The sequence below is a fragment of the Neomonachus schauinslandi genome, chromosome 9, assembly GCF_002201575.2.
Source record: "Neomonachus schauinslandi chromosome 9, ASM220157v2, whole genome shotgun sequence".
NCBI classification, from domain to species: domain Eukaryota; kingdom Metazoa; phylum Chordata; class Mammalia; order Carnivora; family Phocidae; genus Neomonachus; species Neomonachus schauinslandi.
The window spans coordinates 119,708,346-119,718,419 of record NC_058411.1 but is presented as its reverse complement, the minus strand read 5'-3'; the positions used below and the strand labels follow the sequence as shown (position 1 = coordinate 119,718,419).

The 10,074-nt window shown below is 34.4% G+C and overlaps 1 non-coding gene across 1 annotated transcript; it reads left to right on the top strand.

The window, feature by feature from the left end:
* The first annotated feature begins 8,179 nt into the window (after positions 1 to 8,179).
* On the top strand, positions 8,180 to 8,263 carry LOC123325860. The gene has a single exon (XR_006540702.1). It is a non-coding gene; the product is annotated as a small nucleolar RNA SNORD115 (small nucleolar RNA).
* The last annotated feature ends 1,811 nt before the right edge of the window (positions 8,264 to 10,074 follow it).

The window sequence follows — 10,074 nt, the reverse complement described above, 5'->3', positions numbered from 1 at the left end:
TTTTTTATTATTATGTTCAGTTAGCCAACATTTAGTACATCATTAGTTTTTGATGTAGTGTTCAATGATTCATTAGTTGCATATAACACCCAGTGCTCATCACAACATGTGCCCTCCTTAATAGCCATCACCCTGTTACCCCTCCCCCAACCCCCTCCCTTCTGAGACCCTCAGTTCCTTTATCAGGGTCCATAGTCTCTCGTGGTTCATCTCCTCTCTGATTTCTCCCCCTTCAGATTTCCCTCCTTTCCATTATAGTCCTCTGTGCTATTGCTTATGGTCCACATATGAATGAAACCATATGATAATTGTCTTTCACTGCTTGACTTACTTCACTTAACATAACCTCCTCCAGTTCCATCCATGTCAATGCAAATGGTGGGTATTCATCCTTTCAGATGGCTGAATAATATTCCATTGTATATATATATACCACACCTTCTTTATCCATTCATCTGTTGGAGGACATCTCAGATCCTTCCACAGTTTGGCTATTGTGGACATTGCTGCTATGAACGTTGGGGTGCATGTACCCCTTCTTTTCACTACATCTGTATCTTTGTGGTAAATACCTATATTTAAAAAAATAAGTAATAAGCTTCCAAAAAGAAAGCATTAAGCCCAGATACTTTTGCTGGTGAAATTTACCAAACATTAAAAGAAGAAATAATACCACTTCTCTACAATTACTTCCAGAAAATAGAAAGAGAGGGGACACTTGTTAATTCATTGCATTGAACCATTAGTACCCAACACCATAATCAGATAAAGACATTACAAGAAAGGAAAACTACAGACCAATATCCTTCATAGCATTAACATAAAAATCATCCAGAAAATATTAGCAAATCGAACCCAACAATGTATAGGAAAAAATTATACAACCAATTGGAATTTATTGGAGTTATACAAAGCTTTTTTAACATTCAAAAGTCAATCAATGTAATCGATCACATCAAAATCTACCAAAGAAAAATCATATGATTATTCAAGTAGATAGTATAAAAAAAATTTGACAAAATCCTGATAAAACTGTCAGAAAACTAGGAATACAGGGAAATTTTCTAAATTTGATCAGAGACATCTACAAAACACCCTATAGTTACCATTATCACACTTACTAGTGAGAGACTATGCTAATTTCAGGAAAAAAGCAAGGATATCCTCTTGCGCCACTCCTATCCCACATCATACTGGCAGTCTTATCCCCTAGTGTAATAAGACAAGAAAAGGGTGAAGAGCCATACAGATTTAAAATGGGAGAAAGAGGGGTGCCTGACTGGCTCAGGTGGTAAAATGTACAACTCTTGATCTCAGGGTTGTGAGTTTGAGCCCCACATTGGGTGTAGAAATTACTTGAAAATAAAATCTTCCAAAAATAAATAAAGAAAACGGGAGAAAGAAAACTGTCTTTATTTAGAGATGACATGATTGTATAGAAAATTCCAAGGAATCTACAAAGCAAAACAAAACAAAAACTTCCAGGAACTAAAGGAATATAACAAAGTAGAAGAATACAAGGTTAATATAAAACAAGTGATGAATAATTGGAATTTGAAAAAAAATTAAATACCATTTATAATTGCACCAAAAAGGAAATATATATCCTATGTGATATATACCTATGCTCTAAACATAGAAAGTACAAAACAGATGAAAAACTCAAGATGTAAATAATACACAGATGTTTGGTGCTCATGAATTGGAGAATTCAATGTTGTTTGGAAGTCAATTCTTCCCAACTTGATCTACAAATTTGGTGCAATCCTGTTCAAAATCCCAACAAGTTATTTTGTAGATATCAACAAACTCTTTCTTAAAAAGTTTATATGGAAAGACAAAGAATTAGTTAATACAATACTGAAGAAAAACAAATTTGTGGGATTCATAGTATCTTATTTTAAGACTTTTACTATATATCTAGAATAATCAAGACTGCATGGTATTGGCAATGAATAGACACATCATTAATAGTAGGGAACAGAGAACCCAGAAATAGATACAAAGTTAACTGATCTTTGGCAGGAGAACAAAGGTAATTAAATGAATAAAGAATGGTCTTTTCAATAAACGATGCTAGAACAAAGGGATATTTACATGGAAAAAGGGAAGCTGGACACAGACCTTAAATGTTTTACAAAAATTAAAAATAAGCCATAGAAATAAATGTTAAATGCAAAACTATAAAACTTCTAGAAAAAAAAAAACATGAGAAAATCTATGTGAACTTGGGTTTTGTGATGAGTTTTTAGATATGACACCAAAAGCACAAACAATAAAATAACAAGTTGAGATTTATTAAAATTAAAAATTCTGCCTTAGCAAAAGACACTGTCCAGTTAATGAAAAGGCAGGACACGGATTGGGATAAAATATTTTCAAAACACATATCTGATAAAGATCTTTTATCAAAATATATAAAGAACTCTTACAACTCAGCAATAAGAAAAAAACTTTTTAAAAAATGGATGAAAGATATAAATAGACACCTCACCACAAAAATATACAGATGGCAGGTAACCATATGTAAAGGCGCATTATTGTCATTAGGGAGATGCCAATTAAACAAAAAAACACCATTACACTCCTAAGAAAATGCTAAAATCCAAACAGCTGAAGATGCCAATCATTGGTGAAGATGCAAGCAGCAGAAAGTATCATTCATTGGTTATAAGAATTAAAAAACGGTACAACTGCATCTGAAGACAGTGCGGAGGTTTCCTACAAACCTAAATGTTCTACCATACATTCAGCCACTGTGCTCCTAGGTATTTGCCCAAATGATTTGAAAACTTATGTCCACACAAAAACTCGCATAGGAATTTAATAGCTTATTTATAATTGCCCAAAACTGGAAGTAACTAAGATATACTTCATAGGTGAATGGATACAAACACTATGGTACATCCACATCTACAAAAAGACACAGATGAATCTTTAACGCATTTTGCTAGGTAAAGAAGCCAGTTGGAAAAAGATACATAGCATGCTCTCATTTATATGACATTCTGAAAAAGGCATGATGAAAGTTACAGTAAATGTATAAGTGGTTGGCAGTGGGAGGTTAAAGCCTGAATGGATAAGACACAGTGAATCTATTATGTATGGTGCAGGAGTAGCATATATATGACACTGCATTTGTCCAAAACCACAGAAATTTACAGCACTAAGAATGAACCTTAATATATGCAAATTAAAAAAATATTTAGCAGGTTAAGGGATCCTAGGATCAATGCAGAATGTAAAAAAATAACCTACTACATTATAAATGTATAAAACAACCTCACTTGACAGGGTTGGAAGGAAAAGGTGCTGACTTCAGTTACTAGGGGACTCAGTGGAATCTGTAAGACTAAAGGAAAATGGCACTGTATTTGATAAAGTTAAGATGGGTATTTTGGTTAATAATGTTGAAAGCATTAGATACACAAACTGGAATTGAACAATTACGTAAATGGTTGGCAGATGATGTAAAGTTTCTCACTGTTGGGGTAGAAGGTTACAGACAAGAAAAGAGAGGTTAGAATAATTCAAGTGATAATGGATTTGAATTGGAAACATCAGTATAAGTCATGTTTAACTCAGTATAACTCATTTATGCGTGTGTATGTATGGCTACACATATAAATATTTGTATATGTACAATTATTGTACATATACGTATTTCTTTACTCTGTTAGCTGAGAAATCAATGACAATCCAGTAACAAAAGGAACACCTAAAACCCAGATCTTGGTTTCTATACCAATCTCCCATAAAACAAACCAGGATCTTTTAAAAGATGGCTGATTCTATGAAAGGACAAGAAATATAACAGATGGCCTAGAACATCTTATAGTGCCAGAAAGTAAGGAAGTGCCACACACACACACACACACACACACACACATAAATTAATAAAAGCATGTCAAAATGATACAGGAATGAACCAAAAGAGCTTCTATTGTCAAAGCTAGAAAAATTTGAACAAAATTAATGGCATGGTATTACACAAAGTAAAAAATAGATATTTGTGAATACACACTACTATAAAAATGAATAAATAAATTGGGGAGAATAGACACATTTCTTGTATAAAAGAATTCAAAATAATAATTGTAGATATTTTAGTGCAACATTACTCCTCACTTCTCAAAAGTGAGCTTGCATAGTGACTTCCTTCCAAAGCGTACAGTATGAAAATTGCAGGTAGGAGAAAAAGTAACTACACAGTGGAGAAACCTTGACAAACACTACTTCAGGTAATAAAGGTTAAAGTAAATAGTGATAACTCATGTTGATAGTATGAATCCTTGATCTGATATGATGAAAATGGTACTTTACCTTCATGGTCTTTCTCCCCAAAACCCATAACCCCACTATTAATCATGAGAAAATAATTAGACAAATCCCACTTAAGAGACACTCTACAGCAAACTTGACCAGTTCTCAAAACTGTGAAGATCATCAAAACAAGGAGAATCTGGTATGTGTGACTGGCTCAGTCGGTAGAGAATGCAACTCTTCATCTCAGTGTCATGAGTTCAAGCCCTACATGGGCATGGTGCCTAGTTAATAAAAACAAACAAACAAATACATATTTTTTTTAAAAAATCAAGGAAAATCTGAAAAAAAGGGTTACAGTCAAGAGCATCCTAAGTAGACATGAAAACTAAAATGTATTGTGACATCCTGTATGGTATCCTGGAAGAGTAGTAAGACATTAAGTAAAAACAATAGAAATATGAAAAAAATGTGGACTTTAGTTAGTAATAATGTGTTAATATTGATTGTTGTAGGACAAATATCACATATTAATATAAGATGTTAATAGTATATAACATATGATATTAATAATAGGTGAAATAAGGTGTGGTATATTTGGGAACTATGTTATCTTCACAACTTTTATTTATAAATCTAAAACTTCTAAAATAAGTTTATTTTAAAAATATTTAAAAATCATTCACTTGGTGTTATTTGCAACTAATGAATCATTGAACACTACATAAAAACTAATGATGTATTATTTGTTGACTAATTGGACATAATAAAAAAAATTATTCAATGTAATTCATCATAGTAACACAAAATAGGGAAGACATAATATAATCATCTCAAAAATAAGGAAAAAGTATTTTATAGAGTACAAAACCTATTCTTCATAAATTTCATGGGAACTAAGAATTGAACAAAGTTATTTAATGAGATAAAAAGAATTTACAAAAGAAATCAATTGCAAAATCATTGATAATATATTCAAAGCTGAGATTGGGAATAAAAAATTTTCTGTCACCATTTCTATTCATGGTGGATGTCCTAATGCAATAAGCTATGGAAAGGGAATAAACAGTGTATAAGAATTAGAAATGGAAAGGTATAAGTTTATTTACAGACAACAAAATAATGTGTGTGAATCATCTATCATCTATTTCTCTATTGTCTGTCTAATCTGAACATGAAAAATTAAAACTAAGAGTTAGTTTAGCAAAGGTGATGTATTAGTAAACAACTACAGTGATATGCACTTCTGTGTGAAATAACAAATGAAAAATGAAGATTCATAAATATAACACTTTCAGGAATATCAGAAACATCAACTGCATAGGAAAAGATCTACACATAATATTACAAAACATCATTCAAAGAAAGTAAATAATATCTTACAAATGAAGGGATAAAACATGTACAAATTGGCAGATTCAGTTACATATAAATTTTAATTCCTTCCCCCAAACTCATTTTAAAGATTCAATGTAATAGCATTCCAAGTCCAAATCCTGTTAAGTTTTTTTTTGGGAATTGTCAGTTTAATTTCACAAGTTATGCAGAATGCAAAGAGCCAAAAAAAATCTCAGTCATCTTGATGAAAATGAAGAAAGTTTCATGAATTAAATGACAAAATTTCAAAATTTCAATTTTATAGGTTACAGTAGTTAAGATTGTACTGACAAAAAATAGAAAACTAGTCCAGTGGGGAATAAAATAGACTCTACAAACAGATCAACAGATATACGATTACTTGATTTATAATAAATGTACTTCTGTTGCATGATGAGTAAATGATGATGTGTTCAAAAGTTGGTACTAGAGGGCACCGGGTGGCTCAGTTGTTAAGTGTCTGCCTTCGGCTCGGGTCATGATCCCAGGGTCCTGGGATCGAGTCCCACATCGGGCTCCCTGCTTGGCAGGAAGCCTGCTTCTCCCTCTCCCACTCCCCCTGCTTGTGTTCCTGCTCTCGCTATCTCTCTCTCTCTGTCAAATAAATAAATAAAAATCTTAAAAAAAAAAGTTGGTACTAGATATATTGGTTATCAATATGAAAAAAAGATGAGTCTCATTTTCAAACCATACAAGGGAAATAAAAATGGAGAGACTAAAATAGCAGATGGGGGAGAGCATCTACAGGGGAGCTGTCTTCAGTAATTTTCTTAAACTGAGAATATTAAGTGATATGTTTTGCCCATGCAGGGAACTTATGGGGAAAATATGAATGATTACATGCAGAATGAACACATTTGTTGAAGTTTAACTGATAAGCACAGTGCTGTTTTACCAAATTCTGGGCTGCACAGGGATGCATAGTAAATACCTAAACTGTGTGGAATAAAAAGCTAAAGTGCTAAGCTAAAATATTTTTTAGCACAAGGATAAATTATCCACAGTTTACAGAGCTGAGTTTAAAAAGGAAACAGCATGGGCACCTGGGTGGTTCAGTCGGTTAAGGTCCAACTCTTGATTTTGGCTTAGGTCATGATCTCAGGGTCCTGGGATGGAGCCCTGTGTTGGGCTCCTTGCTCAGTGGGGAGTCTGCTGGAGATTCTCTTTCTTCCTCTACCTCTGCCCTTCCCCCATGTTCTCTCTCTCTCTAAAATGAATAAATAAACAAATCTTAAAAAAAAATTTAAAAAAAGGAAACTGCAGTTGCAACAGGTGTGAAAAACAGGTGGAATGATACCAAAAATAAAAATTAATCTGAATTCCCCTCAATAATTACAGAGAGACATAATATATATCTACAGATATATACACAGATATATCTACAGATATATACAAATATATCTACAGACTAAGAAAGAGTAGCCTCTAAGATATTTAGGTTCATTCTTTAAGGAAACATGGATATTATGATGGCTAATTTTTCTCCATGAGTGACTCACATAGATGATACCTTCATGAGAACTTTATACCTGAAGTTTTGCTGTGATTGAAGTTGAAAAACCTTGTAATTTTTTTAAGATTTTATTTATTTATTTGACAGTGAGAAAGACAGCGAGAGAGGGAATACAAGCAGAGGGAGTGGGAGAGGGAGAAGCAGGCTTCCTGCAGGGCAGGGAGCCTGATGCGGGCTCGATCCCAGGATCCTGGGATCATGACCTGAGCCGAAGGCAGACGCTTAACGACTGAGCCACCCAGGCGCCCCAGAAAAACCTTGTAATTAATTGGTATTATTTTTTATGATACATTATTGGGTTGGACCTAAATTCATGTGCAGGTAGATCTATTTCTGTTAGATTATTTGAGTTTTCTAAGGTGCTGTGAAATATGTGCATCATAAATGAACAACTCACAATTGAAGGACCTTGGAATTTGCAGCCAGAAGTTTGAGATTCAGTTATATGCTTTGACCATGATACATGAGATTGAATAAAATCATAAGCAGCCGGATACCTGATATCTAGCTTCTTACATCATTAGGTTTACTTTAGGAGGAAAACATATGCTATGAGAGATGCCATTTTTTTTTCTGCTCTGGAATCTGGAAGATACAGGAAGGTACAAGAACTGGTTAATAGTAAGATGTTGTTTCTGTATAAATGCTCTTGACAGGTTTTGAGACCAATGTACTTTATTTGCTCTGACTTGACTGCATTTAGTGAACCTCTGGTCTATATTCAAAGGAATGTGGCCTTTTTTGAGTAAGGACACCCAATATCCCTAATGTAGAAACCACAGAGGAACACATGAACAATGCAGATATGATATATATATTTTTCGTCTTTGACTACTGTCCCAACACTGTCTGCATAGACAAAAACAAATGGAGAACAGAACCATTTAGCTCACTTTCCCTGGGGCACCATTAACTACCCAGTTGCCCTGCACTGAATTTTTCATATATCTAGTTCACTTGGGACCAGAAGTTAAGAGTGCCATCCATAGTAAGAGTTTTCAGGACAAAGAAGTTGTAGGTAGAGGGGGTGCCACGATTTGAGCGAATGATGATGTCTTGAGGAGGTGTGATAACATAAAAATCATGCTCACTAGGATTACATTGGGGGCCACCAGAAATGATAATCCTAGATTGTGAAGTGGAGGAAGGGGTTCTTAGCTTTCCTAGAGTAGATATTCTAATGATGGGCTTCAGATAATAAATCTCCTGTGTGAAAGTTGTTCATCCACCCCTTCCTGTCTCCTTCCAAGTGAGAAATACTCCTATATTAACTGGGTTTGGGTGCTTCATTCTCATATTTTTTTGGGAAATTATACTTCATTTCTTTCTTATATTGTGTATTGCAGTCATCTGACTGGCATGATATGCACCATTACGTGAATTAGGGCTAGTTAACTACCTTTGGTAACTGAAAAATTCCAAATTGATTTTTAAATCAGTGAACACTTACCTCTAGGGCATTTAGGTTCATTCTTTCAAACAACATGACTATCATTATGGCTTCCTTTTCTGCCAGGGTCATGTATATGATGGGATCTTCAACAGAAGAATTTCATTTTTCACCTGAGCTTGCTTTAACTGAAAGTTGAGAGAGTTTTATGATCCATTTGGCATTTCTATAGTGCCACATTTGCTTGGGTCTAAATGCCTGAGTAGACAAAGTCAACCATTATATTATTTCATGTTTTCAATGTATTGTATTTATGGGTCATTTTTGGACTATGAATATTTAAGTCTCCTGACAATTGTGGACAAAGGTTTCAGAGTCAGACATTTATTTGCCTGTGGATGTAACAATCAATAAAATTAGAAGCTTCTTGGTATATTATTTACTGTTTAGGAGTAGTTCCCAAGAGATACAGTTTTCAACTTTGACTACTCTCCTACTCCTGTCCTCTTAAATAAAGACTACTGAAGAAGAGTACTTTCTGACATTCTACACTGGGGACACATGACAACTATCCAGACTAACTTTGCTGAATCTTCCCAAACTCTAATCCACTTTGCCACAAGGGTTTCAGAATGCCAACTCTAGTTAGAGTTTTCAGGATCAAATAGGTCTATAATGAGAATGCCATAGCTTGGGTCATAAGGAAACTTGATAACAAAAATTATGCTGACATCAGCGTAGGTTCCATTCTTAGGAAGGGATGTAGACGAGTTCTAGGCTAAGAAAACAGAGTTATGGAAGCAGATACAATAAAGAAAGAACAAGTGGTCATTGAAAATTTAGATCAGACACTGTGTCAGAAGGAAAGCATCAGAATAGATGGTGGTTGCCCTAGTAAATTAGAAAAAAAAAAAAACTGGAATAAAACAGTTATGCTACTAAATGGCAAAATTAGAACTGAAATACAGTGCCATAGAAACCAACTTATTTTTTTATTTCAATGTGCAGTGTAGCAGCCCTATTCTTTGGTAACTCCAGCAACTCAAATGCTTTTTAGAATGTATCCAAGACTGCTGCAAGAACAGAAAATGATAAAAGTTCATATGTCCTTTTCCCCAACTAAGCTATTCTAAGAATTCAATTACTCTGGAGATACCCATGAAAATTTCTGAGGTGCTCGGCAGTTTCAATCTAAAGCCCTATTCAGGGGGATGCATACTGGCTGCTACGTGGATTATTGCCTTCAGTTGACCTTTTTGACTAATGGTAAGGTCACAATGGAAGCAAAATGGTAACCCCCACATCAGGGAGTAACAAGTCCTCAGGATTCCAACTATACACTTCCTGCAACAACTCAGGCTATTCTTTGTACCTTGGAAACCCAACATGAGGGGCTGCTGGCAGGAGTCCTTGAACTATTTCTATACCAGATGAGTGGGGAGAAGTTAAGTACTGTATTCAGAAGCTAGATGACTTCTCCACTGATTTTCACTGAGGCATTTTCTCAGTTTAAATATATAAATCCATGTGA